Raw genomic sequence first — 12,899 nt, forward strand, 5'->3', positions numbered from 1 at the left:
CCACCCAAAATTATTATCTCTGTTTTAAAAAGCTTGAGCTCTGGCACATCTGAAAATCAATGCTTCCCTCTGGAGAGGGCCTATCTATTTATGTTTCTTTTGAGTCATCCTCTTCTTATAAAAGCACCAATTAGAGAGCACCTCTGTCATTTTTATGCTTTGCTTTTAACTGATGTTGATTATGACTGTGACTGGATCTTCTTTGCCATGAATTACAATGTTCAGTCAGCCCTTGGTCTTTGAAGGTGCTTTGCATTTCTGTTTTGCGGTCTCATAAAGAGCTAGCGAGATACCATCTGTTCGTACTGCTTCATGATTGTTTTGATTGAAGTGTTGACGTTTGAAACTTATTATTATTGCTCGCTAGTTGATTATGCCATTGATATGAGTTCCTCTTGAGACCTAAATGTCATTGCTTATGTGGTTTGCTTATGATCTTGTTGAAAATCTGAATATGAGTTAGACATAATTGCAACAACAAGATCAAACAGAGTTCGTAAAAGTTTTTCTTTTGTCTCTTTCTGTTTGTCAACTGAACTGCTTGAGGACAAGCAAGGCTTTAAGATTGGGGGAGTTGATACATCTCCGTCGTATCTACTTTTCCAAACTCTTTTGCCCTTGTTTTGGACTCTAATTTGCATGATTTGAATGGAACTAACCCGGACTAACGTTGTTTTTAGCAGAATTGCCATGGTGTTGTTTTTGAGCAGAAATAAAAGTTCTTATAATGACCTGGAAATTTTCGAGAATTTTTTTTGGAATATATAAAAAATACCGGCGCAAGAATCAACCGGATAAGTGGAACGTGGAGCCCACAAGCCCACCAGGCGCCCCCCTGGTCGCGCCTAGCAGGCTTGTGGGGCCCACGGAGCTCCACCGCCTCCAATTCCAGCTCTATTTAGTCCCTTTCGCCCAAAAAAAATAAAGGAGAAGAGTTCATCGCGTTTTAGGATACGGAGGCGCCGCCGCCACCTGTTCTTCCTCTGGAGGGCAGATCTGGAGTCCGTTCTGGGCTCCGGAGAGGGGAGATCGTCGCCATCGTCATCACCAACCTTCCTTCATCGCCAATTCCATGATGCTCTTCACCGTTCGTGAGTAATCTCATCATAGGCTTGCTGGACGGTGATTGGTTGGATGAGATCTATCATGTAATCGAGTTAGTTTTGATGGGGATTGATTCCTAGTATCCACGATGTTCTGAGATTGATGTTGCTACTACTTTGCCATGCTTAATGCTTGTCACTTGAGCCCGAGTGCCAAGATTTTAGATCTGAACCTATTATGGTCTCGTCAATATATGTGTGTTCTTGATCCTATCTTGCAAGTTGTAGTCACCTACTATGTGTTATGACCCGGCAACCCCGGAGTGACAATTGCCGGAACCACTCCCGGAGATGACCATAGTATGAGGAGTTCATGTATTCCCTAAGTGCTAATGCTTTGTTCCGGTTCTCTATTAAAAGGAGAACCTTAATATCCTGTAGTTTCCATGAGGACCCCGCTACCACGGGAGGGATGGACAATAGAATTCATGCAAGTTCTTTTCCCTAAGCACGTATGACTACATACAGAATACATGCCTACATTACATTGACGAACTGGAGCTAGCTACATATCTCTCCGTGTTATAACTGTTGCATGACGAATATCATCTGACATAATTATCCATCACCGATCCAATGCCTACGAGTTTTTCCTATTGCTGCTACTGTTACTCTGCCGATACTGCTGTCACTGCTGCTACTGTTACTCTGTCGCTACTACTGTCACCGCTGCTACTGGTTACCGTTGCTACTGTTGCTATCACACAACTGTGCTACTGATACTTTGATGCAGATACTAAGTCTTTCAGGTGTGGTTGAATGAACAACTTAACTGCTAATACTTGAGAATATTATTTGGCTTCCCCTTGTGTCGAATCTACAGATTTGGGTTGAATACTCTACCCTCGAAAACTGTTGCAATTCCCTATACTTGTGGGTTATCAGCTGGCTGCGCCCCAAAGAGGCCCACCACCTTCGGCCGAAGTGGATTGGGGAGAGGGGCTGCATCCAGCCCCCTCGTGGGTTGTGATGCCCCTCTCCTTGGCCTCTGATGCCCCCCAACAATTGTCGGGGCCTCCCGAAACCCCTTTCGGCACTCCGTGAATCCCTCGGTATGCCTCGGAACACTTCCAGAATCCGATGACCTTCATCCAATATATCAATCGTCATCTCCGGACTATTCTGGAATTCCTCGTCACGTTTGAGATCTCATCCGAGGCTCCGAACAACCTTCGGTCACCAACACTATGATTCAATTATGCTTATATCCTCACCGAACCTTAAGTGTGTAGACCCTATGGGTTTGAGAACTATGTAGACATGACCGAGACACTCTCCGGTCAATAACCAATAGCGGGACCTGGATGCCCATATTGGTTCCTACATATTCTACAAAGATCTTTCATCGGTTGAACCTCAATGTCAAGGTTCCTACATATGCTATTCCCTTTGTCCTTCGGTAAGTTAGTTGCCCGAGATTCTATCATCAGTATCTCCATACCTAGCTCAATCTCGTCACCGACAAGTCAGTTTGCTCGTTCTATAATACAAGATACCATTACTAACTCCTTAGTCACATTGCTTGCAAGCTTATTGTGATGTTGTATTACCGAGTGGGACGAGAGATACCTCTCCGTCACACAGAGTGGCAAATCGAAGTCTCCATCCATGCCAACCCAAGAGACACCCTCGGAGATACCTGTAGATCACCTTTATAGTCACCCAATTAGGTTGTGATGTTTGATACACATAAGGCATTCCTCAGGTTCTCGGGAGTTGCATGATCTCATGGTCATAGGAACAGATACTTTGACATGCAGAAAATAGTACTCCCTCTGCAAACTAATATAAGAGTGTTTAGATAACTAAAATAGTGATCTAAACGCTCTTATATTAGTTTACAGAGGTAGTAGTAGTAAACTGACATGATCATATGCTATGTTTATAGTTTGGGTCTTGTCCATCACATCATTCTCCTAACGATGTGATCCCGTTATCAAATAACAACTCATGTCTATGGTCAGTAAACCTTGGCCATCTTTGATCAACAAGCTAGTCCATTAGAGGCTTACTAGGGATAGTGTGTTGTCTATGTATCCACACATGTATTTTAGTTTCCAATCAACACAATTCTAGCATGGATAATAAATGATTATCTTGACCAAGGAAATATAATAATAACTATTTTATATTGCCACTAGGGCATATTTCCAACAAGTAGGTGAAGTACACTAACTCGCCACCTTAAGACCTGCTAATCCTTACCGTTCACCGTGATCCGCACCGGAGTTGCTCCGTCACGACAACCACCTCGAACCGCCTATAAATAGGAGGCCTCGAGCAGCTAAGGAGCCCAACACCACCCCACCTCTTCTCACAGCCACACTCAAGCCATCACAGGAGCTCGGGGAGGTCTCCTTCCCTGACTCCGGTGGCCTCGATCATCCTCGGGTCCCGGCAAAATCCTTTGTCGTGAATGAACGAGTGCACCCCAAACTTAGTGAGTAGTCCACTGGTGAACCTATCCCTCTAACCCGCGCATCAATTTGGTGGTAGATACTCCCTCCGGTGAGATCCAGGTGTGCCCGCTGCCGACGTCTACCGGAGAAGAAGAAGTCGTGGACGTGGTGCTCACCAACAACCGTTTCCACCAGGCACCAACGCAGAAGCACACTCTGAATGCTCTTGTGCCCTTAGTTGCCCATGCGTTGCCGTGGATCGTCACCGACGACCGCCGCGAGCTTCTGTCGTCGGGGGTCTTTTAAACCAGATTGGTGGGACCCCCTCGTTAGGGTTCTTTTCTTATCTGAACCACTTTACGAAGGCGCCTTGCTGCAGAATGTGCTTTCTCCGTGGCTCGCGTGTTTTCTCCAAAGGCGTTTTCTGTTTCTTTGTCTACCCCCTCGAAAGATTCATTATAGATCAGCCCCTGATTTCATTTTCTTTATAACTTTTAAACTACAAGGGGATTTTCAATGATTCTTTTTGCAAAATCTTTCTCTTGTTGTCTAGTTTATTTTCATATTTATTAAAATATATTTGGAGACAATACTTAAGCCTTAGCACTTACGTTAGCATTCGATGTATGTGACATAGATTTCGACGAGGGAAACGCCACCGTCAACTTCACCTAGCTCAATCCCGACTACGTTGAACCAGGAAAGCATGTTTGAACACTTGATGTGATGTTTGGTGATAAAATTGTTAGATCAACTGCTGCATTAACATATTACTTAATATGTTGATATATGTGACAATGATGACCAAATGTGGTGATGAGAGGCCATAGATAGCCTAGCCACATGGGACGTCATAGGTTGTGGCCTAGTCATGCCGGGAATATGATAGTAATGGGATGAATTTTAATAACTCCAGTATCGACCTAGATCGAGTCTTGTCAGTGAGTCGCCTTTTATTTCGTGCTACCACAGTTTTTCCGAAAGGGAATGCGGTGTAGTCGGTCGTGAACCTATTATCAGTTAAACACCAAGTAGAGGGGCTCGGATGAAGGTCTCCATGGCCCTGGAATAAATCCAGTCAACCGGTCAGGGGGCATAGGTGTTTTGTCGGGACCCCGATCCTAAGCCATAGGAATCCAGCCTGTAACACAACGCATCCCTTTGTGGTCTCACGCACGGTTAACTCCACGGCTGCAGCCTTACCTTAGTCGGGACCGTTTGCGTCTTTTGACTCACGTATGCGATAGTGTCGCTAGCAATCCAATGTCAAAGAACCCGGATCGACATGTCTAGTCATAAACCAAAGTGGTTGTTCCGCACAAGGACAGGCATACATGACCCAACAAAGCAGGTGTCGGTCACCAACGAACGTAGACGAGTCGTAGCAAGATACAAGGACTCCATTACGTCGCGTGACATTTCCCCAAAGGGGACAGGCACAGCAGCTAAGAAGGACACATGCCGGTCAACCAATGTGTCCGGAGCAGTAGCGAACTACCAAGGCTCGTTGGATCACAAAGGGGCATTTCCTTGTAAGTAGTGCTACTAAAGTTCACGACTAGGTATTCGAACCCCATACATATCAAGTAAGACACACGTACGCATGGCATACCGATATGTATAGATACATCGATGGCATCACAACATAACCATAACCATACAAGCTTTATTTAAGAGGCTCGGAAGAGCCACACACATAATATTACACATTAAGGGTCTCTCGACCCATAATTGCAGTCACACAATTACAAGCCAGCGGAAGAGTTATAAACTGTCTGGGTACAGACAGAGCAACTAGAAGGCACATGGCCTGTCTATACTACAGAGCCGACGTAGGGCCAGATCGTAGCTGGGACACCAGCTACTCGTCGTCGTCGATGTCTACGAAGAACCCTCCATTAGGGTCATTAGCAACCTCTGCAACATTTATTAAACAAACATGAGTACGAAGGTACTCAGCAAGACTTTAGGAGAACTAACTACTCATGCAAGGTATCAAAAGGTATTGTGGGGTTTCATGCGGGAAGCCAGCATTTGACTCGTGGCTAGACAACTTGCTTTTTTGAAATTAGTTTTGACAACTTGATTTCTCGCACACGAGTCCACTAACACCACAACAATACACTATCGTGGAATCATTCCGTCTCCATACGGAAATGACGTCCACGACACTCACACTTATCTTGACAATTTTATGAGTAGCCATTGAAGTTATCTATGAACAACATATGTCTCCAAGTAGTCCATATCCGCGGACGCGGCTATTCGAATAGATCATAACCCTGCAGGGGTGTACTTCGTCACACACGCTCCCGCGACTTATCGCCATGTGCACGTCATGCACCTCGGCAACCTTCAAGCGGAAGCCCAGCGAGGGAGTCGGCCACGACCGTTAACCACACTAGTACCTAGTCCAGGTTTATCGCCTATCTGAGAGTAACCCGTACGGAAGTCCGGCCGAGGTTTCCGCCACGGCCTCAAACGATGTGCGCAGGGTTCCCAAGCCCACCATCCGGGTGCCACTTGGTACACCGTGCCACTGCCTACCGCATCACGGTCCACCTCTCAGGTCAGCACCATGCACGGCCTCCAGCATTACTATAAACACCAGAAACTACTTGCAACTCCTGGACCGAGTACTACGCGATTAATAGGCCGAGCGGGGTCATATTTCAGGGCCCAGCATGTGGTAGTATCTAGTCTTGGATTACATACACGGAACTCAGTTCCTAAGGACGGTTCCAATGAAACAACCCGCCATGTACTCCTACACAGCCTTTCACCGGTACCTTTACCAAATCAAGTTCAACACACGACCTTTGCTCACCGAACACATTCCACATTTCTGTTCATCTCCCAGATGACAGACCTTACACAACTCTAAGCATAGCATGCATAGCAGGATAAGGCACATCATAGCTCAAGCAACTACCAGGTATGCTAGGTTGCAAGGTTCGGCTATTTACTGTGACAAGGTTAAGTCATGCAAAGGAAGTGGGTCCAACTATCGTGGCAAAAGCAGTTGAAGCATTTGATCCTAATGCAATAAATAGGTGCAGGAGCAAGAACATAGGAGTTATCGTGATGATCAAAAGGGTTGCTTGCCTTGTTGCTCAGAGGAGGAACGATATCCGTCAGACGGATATTTGGTGGAATCCGAGGGTGCGGAGCCTACCGAAATGAATGCCAACATTCAATAACAAACATATGCAATCAAAATGATGCATGAGCATGGCATGAGAATGCAAGTGATAGGTTATTATAATCAAGATGTTTTGGGTTTAGAGTTGATTTGAATCACATTCGAATAGCAATTCAAACGGGTATTCTCGGATACCGGTTCAATTGATTCGACCTGATGCTCAGATCAACCTAATGTTAACATGCATGAAAAGTCATGTTATGGTACTGATTTATATCTAGGGCAGTGTGTGATCATTGCATTTATAATAAAATTTGGATATTTTTGCAAATTCCATTTATAAAGTGATTAAAGAATTGAATTATTCCTTATTTCACAAATTAGGATCCTGTAACTTTTTCAAACAGAGTTTAAAAGAGCATAATCAGAATCCTTGAATTTTTCTGATACTTTTTCATATATAATTTATTTTCATTGGAGTTACAGATTAATTTCTATGATTTTTGCAATTTTTAGCAATTTCCTGAATTATTTTTATACTGGAAATTCCATTTATTGCATCAGGCTGACGTCAGCAGGTCAGCTGACTTGTGCAGGTCAAACCTGACAGGGGGCCCCACTGGTCAGCCTCTCTGGGACTAATCCCGCGCTGACCAGCCCCTAATTGGGGTTTGACCAGGCGTGGGGCCCTCTGTCAGCGACTGAGGGGTGGGCGATTACGCCCTAATGGTCGGCCACGTCGACGGCCACCAGAGGGTGGTCGCCGGCGACCAGACCCGCGGCGGAGGGCTCGCCGGAGGTGACCTAGATGGCGCTGCACAGCACCAAAACGCACGCGGTTTGCAGCTACAGCATGCTCGCGAAGTGGCCGATCTGGCAGGACCATCTGGGGAGGCTAGGGTCGCCGGAAGAGGCGTCGGCGACGAGCCGGGGCAGTGGCCGAAGCTCGGGCGTCGTCGGGGGCTTTGAATCAGAGGGATCCACGCTCAGTTCTTAGCTGCTACGGCATCTACGCGTCGTCCTGGAGCTGCTGGTGCTCTCGGGAGGACGAGCTGGACATCGGAGGGCTACCGGCGACGAGCGGCAGCGGCGGTCCTCGTCGGGCTCCGGTGAAACTAGGGCTAGAGGAGGGGATCGACGGGGAAAACCTAGGGAAAACGACCGCATGCTCACCGGGAGTGCAGGGCAGAGCTCAGACGGCTCGGGGAAGGCCTGGGGGCGACGAATCGACGGGAGAGGTCCGGCGGCCGGAGGAGGAAGACGACGGCGTTGCGGGCGTTGCAGGGCTCGAGGAAGCTTCGGCTTCTGCAGAGATGACCAGGGCGACGAGGCGGAGCTAATGGCGTGCTCTGGGAGGGGTTCCTATGGCCAGGGGCACGGCCAGCTCGAGCTCCAGCTCGGCTCTAATGGCGGCAGCAGGGAGAAGGAGGAGATCCGGGAGGAGGGGAAGAACCGAGGCGGGGAATGGATAGGGGAAGCTCTGGGGAGCTTATCCCCGTCGTCGCCAGAACCGGCGGCCAGGCAGGCACGCAGGTGCGTGGCCGCGCCGGAGGAGGCGGCGGCCACCTCCTGCTGCCTACTGGCGCGAGGGAGGGGACGAGCGGGGAGTTGGGCCGGGCCGGCTTAGGCGACAGGTAACTCTTTTCCTTTTTCTTCTGTTTTTTTTTGTTTTTCTGTTTTGCTATTTACTGCTTAGCTAATTATTTCAGCTCCAAAACAAAAAGTAAAAACTATTTTAGACCTCCTGAAATATTTGTTATAATATCCCCACTCATTTCCAAGACTTTCAACGTTTTTGGAAAATTATAGTTTCTGATTTCAAATTTTTAAATTTGAAACCAGTGTCTTTTGCATTTACTTAAAATGCTTAAAGTGTCAAGAAAATAGTTTTCTCCAATGCTCATTTACTTTCATGATTTATCAGAAAGTTTGAACATTTCTTGAGGCCATTTTGGGTTCATTGATTTGAACTAGTTTGAAATTTCCTTTAATTGAAATGGTGGCTAGGGTTTTGAGTTTTTCCTTTGCCACTTTGTTGTTTTTGTTGAAACTTCTTAGATGCAAATGCAAAGAAGACATGAGCACAATGCTATCTTGGTTAAGGGTTAGGGATGTGACAACTCACCCCCACTCAAAAGAATCTCGTCCCGAGATTTAGAAGTCGTCGGGAATAATGCAGGATATTCGAGTCGGAGACGATCCTCTCTTTCCCAAGTTGCCTCCTTTTCAGAATGATTTGCCCATTGAACTTTAAGAAACTTGAGGTTTCGACGTCGAGTGGTACGCTCAGCTTGATCAAGAATACGCACGGGGTATTCTCGGTAGGAAAGGTTATCTTGTAGATCAAGCGTTTCGTGGTCCACTTCACGGATAGGATCCGAAAAGCAACGCCTGAGTTGCGAGACGTGGAAAACATCATGAACCTTGGAAAGATGCGGAGGAAGTTCCAACTGGTAGGCAACTTCTCCTCGTTTGGCAAGAATGCGAAAAGGTCCAATGTAACGAGGAGCCAACTTTCCCTTGATACCGAAACGATGGGTACCCTTCAAAGGTGTAACCCGAAGGTAAGCCTTCTCGTCAACTTCAAAGGTCACAGCCTTATGATGACGATCATATTGGCTCTTTTGACGAGACTGGGCTGTTTTCAACTTTTCACGAATAATGCGAACCTGCTCTTCTACATCCTGGATCATGTCCGGGCCAAAGAGTTGCCTCTCTCCGGTTTCTGACCAATTAAGAGGGGTTCGACATCTTCGTCCATAGAGAACTTCAAAAGGGGCTTTGCCCAAGCTTGATTGATAACTGTTGTTATAAGCGAATTCGGCGAATGGAAGACACTTCTCCCAATTCATACCGAACGATATAACACAAGCTCGGAGCATATCTTCTAGAATTTGATTCACTCTTTCTACTTGACCACTTGATTGAGGATGGAAAGCAGTGCTAAAAGATAAGTGAGTCCCCATGGCATTCTGAAAACTTTCCCAGAAGCGAGAAGTAAAGATACTTCCACGGTCCGAGTTAATTTCCAGGGGAACACCATGAAGAGACACTATTCGAGAGATATATAACTCTGCTAGCTGGCTAGCTGTTATACTCTCACGAACAGGAAGAAAATGAGCCACTTTGGAAAGACGGTCAATGACCACAAAGATAGCATTATTTCCATTCTTGGTCTTGGGAAATCCGGTAATGAAATCCATGCTAACTTAATCCCATTTCCATTCAGGAATAGCTAAAGGTTGAAGGGTGCCAGCAGGCCTTTGATGTTCTTCCTTAACTCGACGACAAACATCGCAGTTAGCAACGAACTCAGCAATTTCTCTCTTCATCCTAGTCCACCAGAATCTCTGGCGTAGGTCCTGATACATCTTAGTACTACCGGGATGAATGGTGAGAGGGGAATCATGAGCCTCCTTAAGGATTAACTGCCTTAGATGTGGGTTCTTAGGAACCACTAAACGATTCTGGAAGAACACAACACCTTGATCATTCATGGAAAATTCTTTAGCGTTTCCGCTAAAAATATTCTCCTTGATCCGTGATATACCCTTGTCACGCTTTTGGCCAGTTATAATTTGATCCTTAAGAGTAGGCTTCGCCACCAGGGTAGAAAGGAATCCTTGAGGAACAATATGAAGATTCAACTTCCGAAAGTCCTCATGGAGATGTGGTTGACCTTGTTGTAGCATCAAATTGTTACAATAAGATTTACGACTTAGTGCATCGGCCATAACATTGGCCTTCCCCGGGGTGTAAGTTATCCCTAAGTCGTAATCGGAGATCAACTCAACCCACCGTCTTTGCCTGAGATTCAAATCCGGTTGGGTGAAGATATATTTCAGACTTTGGTGATCAGTGAATATTTCGCAACGATTACCCAGAAGGTAATGTCGCCAGGTTTTTAGTGCATGGACCACAGCTGCAAGCTCAAGGTCATGTGTGGGATAATTATCCTCATGTGGACGCAACTGTCGAGATGCGTATGCGATCACATGACGATCTTGCATGAGAATGCAACCTAATCCTTGTCGCGAGGCGTCGCAATAGATAACAAAGTCCTTGGAAAAATCTGGTGGTAGCAACACAGGTGCGGAAGTCAGGCGTCTTTTCAGTTCCTGAAAACTATGCTCACACTGTGGTGTCCACTCGAACTTTTTATCCTTCTTGAGGAGTTCAGTCAGAGGCTTTGCAACCTTGGAGAAATTCTCGACGAAGCGGCGACAATAGCTCGCTAGACCAAGAAAACTCCTAACTTGCTTAACCGATTCAGGTTGAGTCCAATCAAGGACAGCTTGAACTTTCTCGGGATTGACAGCAATACCCTTACCAGAGATTACGTGGCCTAGATAGGTCACTTCTGGTAACCAGAATTCACATTTTGAAAATTTGGCATAAAGGCGATGCTCTCGAAGTTTCATCAATACCAGCCTTAGATGCTCGGCATGTTCTTGTTCATTCCTTGAGTAGATGAGAATATCATCGAAGTATACTACGATGAATTTATCCAAATACTCCATAAAGATTGAATTCATCAGCCGAGAGAAGGTGGTTGGGGCATTGGTTAAACCGAAGGACATAACGGTGTACTCATATTGGCCATAACGAGTAACACAAGCCGTTTTTGGAATGTCCCCGTTCTTAATCTTGATTTGATGGTATCCCAACCTCAAATCCATTTTGGAGAAGACTGAGGATCCAGCGAGCTGATCGTACAGATCATTGATCCTGGGGAGCGGATACTTGTTCTTAATGGTGACCAGGTTAACTGGTCGGTAATCTACAACCATCCGATCCGTTCCGTCTTTCTTCTTGACGAAGAGGACGGGACAAGCCCAAGGAGAAGAGCTAGGACGAATGAAACCCTTGCTCAAGGCCTCATCTAATTGCTTCTTAAGTTCGGCTAGCTCTAGGGGTGCCATCTTATAAGGTCTCCTGGCTATTGGGACAGTTCCCGGAACAAGATCTATCACAAACTCTACATCTCTGTCAGGTGGAATTCCTGGCAGTTCCTCTGGAAAAACATCCGGGAAGTCACGGACTACCGGAATGTCTTCAAGTTCCGGAAGAGGGTTGGCATTTAAGGAGTAGAGCTGGCATTTGGCAACTCGAGTAGAGACATTTACTATCTCACCCGAGGGATGGGTAAGCTGGACATTTCTAGATTGAGTATCAATCTTGGAATAGTGAGCTGACATCCAGTCCATGCCCAAGATGATATTAATATTCGAAGATTTCAATGCTATCAATGAGGCTAGAAAAACTAGCCTGTCTACTAGAATTTCATTGCCATAGGTTATCCTAGAGGTTTTCCATTTACTACCAGGGGTTTGGACAACCAATGGGATTGGCATATCACAAAATGACATGTTATGCAACTGTGCATAACTTTCTGAAATGAAGGAATGAGAAGACCCAGTGTCAAAGAGAACGGACGCTGGGTGATGATTAACAAGAAGCGTACCCAACATGACGTCGGGATCCTCTGCAGCTTCTTCTGCTGACACATAGTTCACACGGCCACGTGCAGGAGTTGGCTTCACATAAAACGCTTTACCCGACTTGGCCTGCCCGACGGATTTTCCGGGTTGCTTGGCACCCACATTCTGAGGACACTCACGGGAATAATGCCCTGGTTCTCCACACTTGTAGCATATCACCTGGATGGCACGTGGTGCAGCATTGCTAGCTGGACCACCATAAGCTTTTGATGGAGGGCTGGCCTGATTCGTCTGAGGCGCCACGTAGGATGGCCTCGGAGTGTATCTTGGCGGCAGAGAACTGTTTGGAACCCACAGCCTGCGTTTTTGAAACGCGGAACCAGAAGATGAGCCAAAGTCACGGGAGTGCTTCCTTGTGGCTTCGAAGTCAGTATGACCAGTCTCCGCACTGATCGCTTTGTTGACCAGGGCTTGAAAGCTTGCACACTCATGGAGGCGTAGATCTCGACGGAGCTCAGGGCTCAGACCCTTACGGAATCTTGCTTGCTTCTTGGCGTCAGTAGATACCTCCTCTGTTGCATAGCGGGCGAGGTTACCGAACTCGCGGCTATAGGCATCCACAGACAACTTGCCCTGAGTGAAGGCACAGAACTCCTCTCTCTTTCTGTCCATCAGGCCCTCTGGAATATGGTGCAGACGAAAAGCTGCACTGAAGTTTGCCCATGTGGCCACTGGTTCAGCGGGACGCATAGCTTCAAAATTCTCCCACCACAGATTGGCGGGTCCCTCCAGGAAATACGCCGCAAAGGTCACC

This window comes from Hordeum vulgare, chromosome 4H (assembly GCF_904849725.1).
Source record: "Hordeum vulgare subsp. vulgare chromosome 4H, MorexV3_pseudomolecules_assembly, whole genome shotgun sequence".
NCBI lineage: Eukaryota > Viridiplantae > Streptophyta > Magnoliopsida > Poales > Poaceae > Hordeum > Hordeum vulgare.